The sequence below is a fragment of the Prinia subflava genome, chromosome 1 (genome assembly GCF_021018805.1).
Source record: "Prinia subflava isolate CZ2003 ecotype Zambia chromosome 1, Cam_Psub_1.2, whole genome shotgun sequence".
NCBI classification, from domain to species: Eukaryota; Metazoa; Chordata; class Aves; order Passeriformes; family Cisticolidae; genus Prinia; species Prinia subflava.
The window spans coordinates 85,709,595-85,722,201 of NC_086247.1; positions in this window are offsets into that span (position 1 = coordinate 85,709,595).

Genomic DNA, 12,607 nt, shown 5'->3' on the forward strand with positions numbered 1-12,607 from the left:
CTCTTTTAACACAGGGAAGTCTGTGCAATCTCTCATTGTCTCCCCTGTGTTTTTGCATACTTTCATATATGTCCACTTTGTGATGAAATAGTTTGTTTTGTGCAAGTATTCAGCCAAAGCTACTATAACACCCTAGAAAAAAAAAATTTTGTGAAGGAGTGCTGCTGTTTTTTGTCACGGCACCATCATGTATCATCATGTATATTTCCAAGACCAAGCTCCAAAAAAGGAAGTAAACCAAATGCCTTCCTTACATGAAAATACAGCAAGGTATTATGCCTGAAAAGGTAGCAATCATTCTCCTCCTATATTTGAGGGCCAGGACACCCACACATTTGGCATGTTGCCACATACTGTTAGGTAAGGTAATGTCGCATGCACAGCAGGCTGTTCTTATCCTCCATCTGTTCTAAGTCATGCAAATTCAAGTTGTGTGTCCCTCAAAAGTCCACTTTTCCAGCACCATCCAGTCTGCAGCAAGCACAGAGGCAAGGATGCCCTTGTGTACAGATTCTTTAATAGCTGAGCTGTAAAGGCAGTGGAGAGAGGAGAGCTTTTGTTGCATCAGACCTTAACTCGCAGCAGAGAGCTCAGCTTTGAGCTGCAACTTCATCTCTTGCACCTGAGAACTGTGTGTGTGGAGGGTGGTTGGTATGTGATGTGTTGTCAGTCATCATATTTGAGCGATGCCTCAGTCTGTTCATGATTTTGGCAGTCTAGAAGAATGGTTGGTATTTCTCTGAGTTCATCTAGCTTATGTATGTGCTCTTAAAGTATTTGTTATGTTTCAAGTCTTTAGAAAAAATATATACCAGTTACAACATCTTTTCCACTGGGACTAAGTTACATGAAAATAAGGCTTAACATGCAGAACAATGGGAAAAAAAAGACCTGATGTTTTAAACAAAAATACCATTTTTTTAATGTCATAGTTTTTTCTTTTTTAACTGCCAGAACTGTAGATGTTTCTTAGAGATAAAAACTGATGCATCGTTGCCAGACTTTCAGAGAAAAACGGTACACGGACATCAAAGTACACTGAAAGCAACCTGTCTTCTCTGGACATTCATAGAAGTTCCTCCTATGTTCAGTGGTCAATTTCTTCTGTAGCACTGACATAAAATGTCACATGTATGTTGTGTGATCGTGACATGCTGCTGTGAAGAGCAATGGCAGCATAAATAGACCAGGAAGGTGAATTGAATTTGCTTGAGGGATCCAAGGCAGATTCTGATTGCACTGGTATAAATACAGCCACTTAATCTAATCCCATGTTTACAGCACTATTGCTGATATAAAAAATGGCATCTCTGTAGCTACATTTCCTAACTCCTCTGAAATTCTGGTCTGAATCTTGACAGTAGTTACTATAGTTGCTTCCATTTATATCTTCAATATTTCTTTGGGATTTCTATTGTCTTCCCTTTTTCTTCACTTTCTGTGCAGCTGTCATCATAGCATTTCAACTCCAGTTAGAAGAGCAGGGCAGATGTCTCCCAGCAAAGGCTTTGCCAGCACCACTCCAATGACAGCTGTGGGAGCAGTGCTGTGATAACAGCATGACCACCAATGTCAACAGGGAATGACCACACCACATCTGCAAAGCTTTTCAGCTTCCACTCGCTTGGGGCCTGCAGTCCCATATCACTTTTATACTTGAGTCTCTCAGCTGGCAGCACTAATGCTACTTAGTTCTCTAGTATATTAGATACATTCAAGTCTATTTTTTTTTTTGGTTTATATCAGTTTTTAAAAACCTGAATTATCACAAAGTATTGTAACCCTGGGGTGAGAAGGTCTTTAAAACATGTAGCTTCCTGAGTTTACCCCTAGGCCTAGTTATATCTGAAAATCTAATTGAAAGTTTCAAAACATTACTGTGAACCACAACTTTCAGTGCCTTGAAATGGAAATTAGCATGGCAGTATAAAGAATTATCTTAACATCTACTAAAGAAAGAGAAAATTTTAAGCTAGCGAATAGCAACAGCTTCCAAAAAATCCGAAAACTAACTTAGCTTTTTGGTGTATGTTGGTGGTGTTTTTAAAGCTTGTCTATCTATAGTTTTAAAATGCACCAGCATAAATATTCATAGGTGAAAATAAGCACAATTCAAAAAGAATATACTTGACATGGAAGCAACCATGTAAGTTCAGTGATATTTCTACATGCTCTCTTATATTCCAGGGTCAACGTAGGGATTTTATCTGTGATAAAATACTTTGTCAGGTGAAGTCCTGACTTGGTAACACAGCTCCCTCACACCTCAGCAAATTGTACCTTTGCTTGCACAGCCCATGCAGGTGCCTCTATAGAGTCATTCCACCATTTGATAGGAAAGGGAGAGTATGACCTAGGGCTTCCTTCTCTCCACATCTCCAGGCAGAGCCTACAGATTATTGCAGAGTCTTTATTTATTCATTAGACTAAACATCGTATGTTCACTCCGACTTTTCAGCAAGCAGAGTTTTCAGCATGTATGTGAATAAAGTTCCTTATGAAGTAGTGAACCCATGGCTGTGGTTCTCCCTACAGCTGCCAGCACAGCCCAGGAGCATTGTGATTCTCTTGAGCTGCTAAATGGAGCAGGAAGGATGTCCCAATCCCTCTCTACAGCTGATAGTTGTGATAACCACTATCAGTCACCAAACAGACTCAGCTCCAATATATGCTGTGCAAAGAGGAACCCAACCCATTGCTTCCTTTGAGATATTCCTAACACATTTTGCTACAAAAGCATTTGGTTCTCAATCATTAAAAGCATTCATTGCTCTCAGTAGGACTGTCCCCACTTATTATGGAACTTGACATAAGTGCATCTAAGACCAAGGACAGGTTGGAAATTACTGGTTGAGCCTTGACTATGCAGTAATGCTTGTACTTGACTATGCTGGAATTTGACAAATAGTATTGGGTTAACCACAGACACCATTTTTACAACAGTTGTTATCATACCTTGAATTATCTGAAGCATTCAGCCTCTTCCTCCCCGCCCCTGGAAGGTAGTTCCTCCAACTGTAAAGTTTCCTCACTTTTCTGAGCTATAGGGTCTATTTGATTAATTAAAGAAGGTGCAGCCTGGGGATTGTCACAAGTGCCTCTTGCAACATTTTCAAGGTTGTGCAGAGCTGGAACTTGCGGAACTTGTAACACCTGCTAACAGACTTTGGTCCCATTTCAGGAAATCATCCCTGTGCAAAGAAGCTCATTAACATATACTCAGGTTCTGCAGCAGACAGTGAAAAATATGCACATTCTTAAAGTTAAGAGGGTATTTTCCTGAGAGTAACTTGATACGGCTGCAGGTGCAAGCTTAGGCAAGGCAGTGTTTGCTGAGGTTAGTGAACCTAGGTTGTATCTCTCTGTTGCTGCTCTGTGGCATATATACAATGAGGAGCTCCTTCCCCCCCCAAAAAAGAGACATTTTACAGGAGAATAATTAAGACATTTATTTTTTACATATTTAAAGGAGACAATCTGATCTCAGTTGCCCTAAAAAAATGGTGATTCATTTGTAGTATGAGCAACCGGGCAAAAGAAATGCACTTAATTGAAAGAGGAAGTAATTTTAGTCAGCTTCAAATTCCTTTTGCTTCACATGTTTATTCAGCTCAAATATTTGTATCAAAAGATGCTCTGGTGAAAAATTGAACCCTATGATTAATGGCCAAAGTCCACACCCATTTAATCTCAGCCACTCAAGAAATTCTTCAAAACCAAAAAAGACTTATTTGAAATCTCTAAGTACACAGCAAGCAGAAATAAAGTGGTTTTAAAATACAGGTATTTTTAAAGCTTCTATTTCATCACAAAATGAAAAATAGCTCAAATATTTTGAGGTTTTTGGCTTACCCATCAACAGGTCATATTCTACTGTTAAAGACCTTGCATCTTCCCACTTTTCTATCAGTGATATTTCAGTGTTATCTGAAGTTTTTCTTTGGTCCATTTCACTTTTCAAACATTCCAGTTAGAGGAACACTTTAGACCTTAGAGTATAGACACTGACCATCCAAAGGCAGAGGACTGCTGGAGAGCTTTCAGGAGCAGCTTTTTTTGGTTACTGTACTCAACGTGTCTGTTTAACTTCGTATAAAGCCCTAATGCCAAATATATGAGAAACTAATCTGGCCTTGTTTAAATGCAGGACTTTGACTTTGTGAGTGTTTTTATTCAGAAAAAGATTGCCCTTTTTCTAAGAAATGCACTTTCAAAATCTAAGTTATTTCACAACTGAGCACTGTTGTTCTAAAATAAAAGCACTCGTGAAGAACTGAACTACCACAACTGTGAGTATAATATGTGAGCCATTTTGTTATTTTGGTTCCACTTAACCACGTAGGCAGATCCTTATATTCACATAAAGCCAGTTATTTCAGCTTATTTTATATCTGTGAATTTCCCTGATGCCCTACTTTCTCACTTAGATGATGGGTTCTTTGTACAAGAGCTGAGCTGATTGGTGCAAACACAAGGACAGTTGAATGATAGTCCAATGCACTGTCCAAATCTATTTCTAATCAAAACAGAGTTACGTTATGGACTTGCTAGATGTGTGCTAGCTCATCCTTAAAATAAAGCATCCATTTTTTTCAAAGCCCAATGAAAATAGCTCTGATGAAATTAGAAGTACACCAATTTTCTACAGTGCTTCCAACCTTTTACAATCACCCTGTTCAAGCTGAAAATGTCGCTTCCTTTGTGAAGTACATTATCCCAGCAACTCAAAATTTTAGGCTGGGAGACCATTACAGAAGGTGATATACACATGCTACTGAAGCTTAGCAAGGATTGTCAAAATAATAACAAGTGAAATCATATTACTAAGTCAACACTCCAAGTACTAAGCAGGACAACCTATCATTTTCCTCAAGCTATTTTTTTACCTAGTCACTGAATTAAAAACAGCTATTCGGTCTTTGGCTCCCAGAAATGATCTGACAAAAATAGATAGCTTTAAAACATTAAGTATATTGAAGTCAAGCAAAGGAAATATACTGAAGTCAAGCAAGCAAAAGTCTACCTACTAGACATTTATGATTAAATATCGTGTATATAGTGGATCCCCAGGAATATTTGGGTGTTTGAATCCCAAATACAGGCACTCAAATTCCTCACTTGGACGCTTCTTTGCTTGGAGGCATATAAAATCTCTAAGTCCATGGGGTTTAATAAATGATATTTGCTAAATGGCTGAATTAATGAAACTGGGAGGGTCGATGACTGAGTATTGTATTTCTCAAGGAAGACACTTAAGGAAGATTCAAAATCCAACCCAGAAAACACTCTCAGTACAGATATATTGGATGGGACTGAAAAGGAAACATGGCCAGAGATCTGTCATCACTCTTCCTGTCTTGTTACTTACCAGCTAAAGAGTTGAACAGAGACATGGAAGACACTATGTCTTTTGTTCATGCCTCCGTCTTTTTAACAGATATTTCAAACCTTCCAAGGTCCTTTTAACTTCAGGCGTAGTCTGCTTTCCAGAGCAAAGGCATTCAACATCCATTCTTTCTATTCTTTTCCAATGTGCATAGTATAGCAAAATATTTGCTAAAACACAGAAAGTGCAAGGAAGAAACCAAAGGAATATAAAAACTAGTGTTATAATACTGCTCAGTGGTTAGCTCTCTCACCTAAGTAAAGAGAGGACTGAATCCCAGTCCCTGCCCTCATGATTACTTAATATGAGATACTTAAAATTTCATCGACACAGGCACTGAGGCCTCTTTCCTTGTAGCTGAGTGCCTCAAATGTTAGGCAATAAAGTATTGCTCTCTTTCGCCTAATGAATATTTAATTATTCTCAGCAAAGTAAAGCAGCTTCAACAAGAGGAATTATGGCTCTTTATTTGTCCTCAAACTAACCACTGAGCTATTGGATAAAACTGAGATCCTGGCTAGGCCCGTCTTTGAAAAGTGTGAGGCCAACCATGATTCAAGGTAGTTAGTAAACACCAAGAGAAGGAAGTTTCTTGCCGTAGCCTGGGATTAAGTATTTAAATCCTTCAGAGACATTGGTCTCCATACACTTACTATTTTTTGTTGACCTTGTTGGCTTTCCGCTTATGGGTCCTTGGGTATTGTAGGCATCTAACTCAGGGCTAGTATAAGACACTGCAAAGTCAGAATCTAAAACGTTCAACGTGAGGCTGCCTGTTCCTCAGGGATATAGCTCATAGTATCCACACTCCTTAAAAAAAACATAGAGGATATGATAGTGTCATATGCGTAGGCAGTATTAAATGGGAAAAAAATAAAACTGAGAGGGAACAGAACCTTTGGGCCATTTACTTAGGTCAGTTTTCTTGCTTCTGTCCCTTAATGCCTGAAAATGCTGCTTCTCAGTAAGACAGCAATTTTGCTGTGAGGGGTGTTTGCTTGTACTGCAGACACACTCCCATCATCTTCCCCCGCTGTCCAGTGCTTACTGGTCCCCTGTAGTCCCCAGCTGATGGCCCTTTGAGACCTGCATCCAGCTTACAGACATCCTGAGTTGCTCTAAGCTAGTGCGGCTCTGCTCTGTAATTAGCATGCCAAACAGAGACTCTGCTGCTGGTCCTTTCCAACCACAACAGGTGGTGGCTGGCTCAGAGGGCTGGAGCCAACGTGAGTGGACTCAGAAAGGGATAGATCTTTGGATTACCTGTTCCTTTAGGAGATACACACTGCCGGGATTTTGAAATCAGACAATTATCTCCTTAAAGGGAAGAACCATGCTGTGGGAAAAGACATCAAACTTGAGTTTTTCTCAGGAACAAACTTGGAAACGTCTTTACCTGAGTGTGATTTTCCTACCTAACAGTAATTTTCAAATTCTCAGGGACCAAAAGACAGAAAAAAGGCAGCTTGTCAAAAGAAGGCACTTTACCCAGAAGATAACCACCATTTTTCAGTATTCTCAGATGTCAGCTTGACACAGTCCTTTCATAACTGGCTGAACTCCACAGATGCGGTATTTTGGCAAGGAGTACATCTTCTGGGAATCAGCTGGTGTGGAAAAACTGCAGAAGATCAAAACACTGACTTTGGCTAACAACGTGGGCTAGAGTCCATGAACCATGAACTGCAGATTGGGCAGAATCTTAGCCACTGACTGTTCTATAGTTGCTGAACTTCAATATGCTTTATCAAGTTTCAGATCCCAGTCTGTTGCCATGCAATCCAATTTCCATAATTATTTCTCAGTTAAACTCCATTTGATTTATTTCTGTTCAAATTAATCAGCACAGCTGATATGAAGTTTACCAGACACACACACAGTCATGGTGATTCCTGCAGATGTAATACCACAGAAAGATTAATTTATCCATTGGTCTAAAGCTTGGCTTATAATTCACTGTTCTGAGATAAGACTTTTCCCAGGTCAGGATGGACTGGTAGGACTTTAGTATAATTGGAAAATATTCTATTATACTCTTACTCTGTCTTTGCTCTTTACTCTTCATGTTAGTTTACGAAAGGTCTTTGATAGGGAAGTTACAGAATTATTAAAATGGAGGGTCTGAGGTTTTTAAAGCTTGTTTTGCTGTTGCTATACATTGTGAACGTGAATTGCAGTTAAAGAGTTGGACTTGACTCAGTGATTCAGGATTCAAAATCTGTCTCTTGCACATTTCTCTGATCTTCAAGTAACTTGCTTTCATGCTGTGACTTCCTCCTCTGTTAAAATGGAAATTATTACAGAAAGAAGAAAAAAGAGTGTATCCAGATATACTGGTATTATTCAGAATAAGGTTGGCCTTTTACTGTGTGTTTGCACAATTCTTGCACAACAGGATCCTGATCACTACAGTAGTACGTACATTATAATAAGATGCAGTTTTAATATTTTCCACCATCAACATGATTCACTGTAAGATCTTACTTAAATCTTACTGTTTATTCTTATACTATTGTATAAAGAGCACAGTAATTAGCAACCAGCAAAAATCTCATGCTACAATTTTATAATGCTACAAATAGTCAGCAACAAGTGAGGAACAGGCTCGCATTGCTGTTCTAACATGCAGCATTTAACTATAATAATACTTTACCGATACCTTACATTGTCCAGAGAAGAGCAACAAGGGTCATGAAGGGTCTAGAAAAAGTGTCCTACAAGGAGATGCTGAGGGAGCTGGGAGAGTTTAGCCTGGAGAAGAGGAGGCTCAAGGGGCACCTCATTGCCCACAACTGCCTGAAAGGAGGTTCTAATGAAGTGGGGACCAGTCTCTTATGCCTGCAGTGCTTGGACCAGAGGAAATGGTCTTAAACTGAGACAGGGGAGATTCAAATTAGATATTAGATAACAACTTTTCCCTGTTAGGGTGGTCAGCCTGTGTTGCTCAGGAGGTGGTGGAGTGACCATCCCTTGAGGTGTTTTAGAGGTGTCTGAATGTGGAGCTGAGTGAGTTTGTTAAGGGGTTACAGTGGCAGTGCTGGCTGCTGGGCTGGACTGGCTGACCTTGATTGTCTCTTCCAACCTTGATGATTCTATGGTTCCATCATCTCTCATTCCAAAGTGATTGAAGTCCCCAGGTGGAATACAAAACATAGACATGGGATCATCCATACATTAAGTGAAAAAGAGAGGCTTGAAGAGAATTTTCTGCCAAGGCTATATTTTAAATAATGAAGGGAAGGACAAATCATGAAAGGAAGAAGCAAGCAGAAGGAAAGTTTGAAATAAGCAGAAGCATTATCTATCTCTGGATGGTATTTTGGTACTTGGTACTACCAAGAAGTGGTACTACCAAAAGAGATTTGGTGACTTGCTCCAGTTGAATGGCCATTAGAAAAGGCTTCACAGCATTCAAGGGATAGATTATACATATTATAAACATAAAATTGCATCTCCCAAGGGATATAATAACTAAACAGTAATACTGTATGCCTTTCTATCACATCCTCAAAGCATGAGCAGAAACAGCTAAGAATGCCCAATACAGACTGTCTAGAGGAAAGAAGCAATACCCAGCAGGACATATATGCCCAATCAACACACCTGCAATGAAAGCTAAGGCATCTAATGTATATAATTTGCAAAAAGCATGACAGAAAATTGAGAAATAATGAGAATTTTAACAAAGTTAATACAGATCTCTTTGAATTGAACTTTAAGATTTTGCTGCTATGGTTTAGCTGTTATTTCTAAACTTCCAAAACATGTAGGTTCACAAGAAGAGATCAGTGATTCATTTCTCAGATACTTATGCCATCAAGAGAAATTGTTGTGTACATTTTTTTAAATCTACAAATTTTTCTATTTAGCAGAACTTTTTGCATGTTCAAAAGTCAATCTTATTAGCTGACAATATATTCCTACATACTTACTGAGTATTCCCAAGTGAGATATAGGTGCCTGTGACATTTAGAGTACAGTACTTATCCTCTCTGTCTCTAACTGTGTGCAGTCCTTTTAACAAGACCACAGCCTACCAACCACAGAGGGTAATCCCTCCACTTTTCTGACAGCTGTTAAGGTCTCAGATAGACCACAGTGTCCAGCTCTGGGCAGTGCTCCTCAAGAAAGGAGTTGACCACTCAAGACAAGTGAGAACAGCAGTGACAATAATTGCAAAGCAAAAAACATCACACTCAGTGAATCTAGAGTCAAAGAACTGTTACTGTGTCCCCTAAAGGAGAGAAGACTTCTAGAGAGAAGTGTTCATTGTTCTATCAGTCCATGGAGACAAGATAAACTTGCTAAAGGTAGGGGTACTCACCCTCTGGAGTAGGTTTGCCCTAAGAAATCATAGACTTGCTTTCACTTAAGGCTTTAATACAGGTGAAACAAAAAAAAATCTATTGAAACAAAAGTGTGGCAGTTGTTGGTGATGACCAGAATCTAATGACTATATAGCAGGCTTCCTAGTCTTTGATTCTGATGGGTTTGTGTTTAAAGTTGATGGAATAGTTTTCTTCAAACTCTGAAATAACTCATGTTTGGACAGAGGCCAATCACAGAAAGTATCTAGGACAAAGTAACACCTTTTTGTAAAAGATGTAAACTAGATAAAGTAGCCATGTAATGGCTAAAGTAATGCATTCATTACTACAAAGACCTTAATTAGATGGATAACACTGTATGAATATACTGAACATTAATATCACTGGATTTCCTACTTAGAAATGTATGATGTCACCTCCATGCATGATGAGCATCTCTGGTGACCAGCAAAGCTGCTGGAGCAGCTTTTTGAAGTTGTAGCATGACAGGCTTTTGGCAACTGCTTGGAACAAAGCTGCTCTGATGGTTATTTGATTAAGCAAATCTGCTGGGGTAAATGTCTGAAGCCAAGCTGTTTTGTGCAGCTGTTTGAGCCAGAGCTAGTCCTGCAGTTTTTGAAGAAGGCATTTGAAAAAAATGAAGCAGAGAGGTGGAAACAGAAAGGAGGGAAGAGAAAGGTTTTGAAGCATTTTAACTACATACAGCATTTCGGGAAAAAAGTATATTTGTTTTCAAACAGCTTTGTAAAACAAAACTATAATGCCATCTTGGGGTTTTGGTGATACTGACGATTATAATATGCGGGATTCCTAAGGATACATATCTTTGCATAAGACTTACTGAATCACAAACTTTCAGAATGGTATTAAAGCTGCAAAGTCAAGTAATCAAAATGTAGGAAATGCCAGAAGTAAGGTTGTATGCAAACTTTCTCATGCCCCTTTAGTCACATATTCATATAGGGCTTTTGTCTTCAAGCTCCAAGCATCAGTCAGCACTTAGGGATGGCAGATATTTTTAATATATCTGGGGTTTTTTTGTTTTCTTCTCCTTGTTCAGTATGAGACTTCTTGCCTTGTTTATTTCACAGTATTAAAATCTTATATAACAACAGAATTATTTACCTCCTGATATTTCCAGTAGTTCTCATCACTGTACTGTCTGAGTGCTTCACAAATATGAGTAGTACATATAACATTGTGGTACACTTTTAGTAGTTAAAGTGATATTGCTACTCCTGATTACTGCAGAGGTGAGATTAAAACTGTTCTGTAGTTTAGTTGTAGTTCTCTTCAAGATGCATGATCTTGAGCCATAACTTAACAATTTATTTATTCAAATTGTAATCTGTCAAGTTGACTCCTCAAGTACGCAACACTTATGTAAGCCAGATCATTGTAAGCCAAGTGAGTGAGGCACCCAGAAAAAGAGGCACCACCTATGAAATGCTTTTGGTGGAGATGGCTTACTGAGAACTACACAGGGATTTTGAGGAAGAAGGTGTAAAATAAATTAAACAGATAAGGGATTGTGCAATTGTGCCCACCTAAACACAAAATAGCAAGCATACAGTCTCCATGACTGTACAGTTTTCATTTTTCCATTTCCTAAATTGTAAATCCTTGCTTTGGATTCTTAAAAATGTTGTTGATTTTCCATGTGTAGATAAATGTCTTTTTTTGTTGTTTCATGCTAGAAAAAAAATTCTCCCATATTTTGCAGCTATCATGCCTAAATGTGCAGATTTTATCAAAGGGTTAGGAAAATGTAGATGCCCTGCATAGTCTCCTGACATTTAAACAGAATAACTAGGAATATTCTCTGTCCTGGGTGCCAAAAAAAAAAAAAAAAAAGACAGTTTCTAACCTAATTTTGAACAGTGACTGAACTGTTGAAGTCAAGGTTCTTGGGCTCCACCACAAGGTCCAGATAGAATACTCATCCACAGGACACTGATGTTTGAATTTATTCCTTCAAAGCATGACCATTTCTGCCTTTACCAGTCACTGCCTCCATCTTATTTTCTCATTAACCTCTGTCCTCATTCCAGCTCCATTTCCATTTCTCAGCATATTTGGTTCCTTCCATTAGGTCCTTTTCTTTCTAACTTTTAATCTATTCAGTCTCTCCTGACCCCTTTCCTTCTCAACCATAAATTTTTCTGAATTTGCCCAGCACCACTCCTTCACCCAGTGGATCCTTCAGTCATTCTGTGCTGCCAATGTTTTAGCAACCTTTTTTCCTCTTCTTGACATTTTTCATTCTTGCTGGCTCTGAATCTCATCTTCATTTCCATGCGCAGTTTACTGTCTCTATCACCATAAATGTCTCAGTTCCCTCCTCTTTCACTGTGTCTCTGTGTTCTGGTGTCCTGGTTCCTGTCTGCTCCTCATCTCCAGGCAGATCAGCTTTTTGCAAGCTCTGCTTTTAAATAGTGCAGCTTCCTCCTTCTCACTTCCTGTTTGGAGTAGGTGGAAAAAATAGAGCTTCTGCACTCCAATTTGGACTGCAGCCCAGAATGACGTAAAGCTGTAGTTGCGAGGAAAATCCTGCTCAGCTTCAGTCTGGGACGTGTTATATAATTACAGAACCTTTGAGAAATGCAACTGCTGCTGACACCTGAGACTTTTGTACTGAGCATGTGTGAACTGGGTGTGGTTTTTTGGTGGTTTTTTTTTTTTTTTTTTTTTTTTTTTTTTTTTTTTTTGTTTTGTTTTGTTTTGGTTTGTTTTGGTTTGGTTTGTTTTGGTTTGTTTTGGTTTGGTTTTTTTTTCCCCTCAAAGGATTAGGGCTTAGCCAAACTTAACAAATTCTATTAAGAGATGGAGAGAAGTACCTCCTTGACACAAAGGCAAACCTTCACCCAATTTTAAGCCACTCTACAAGTGATGG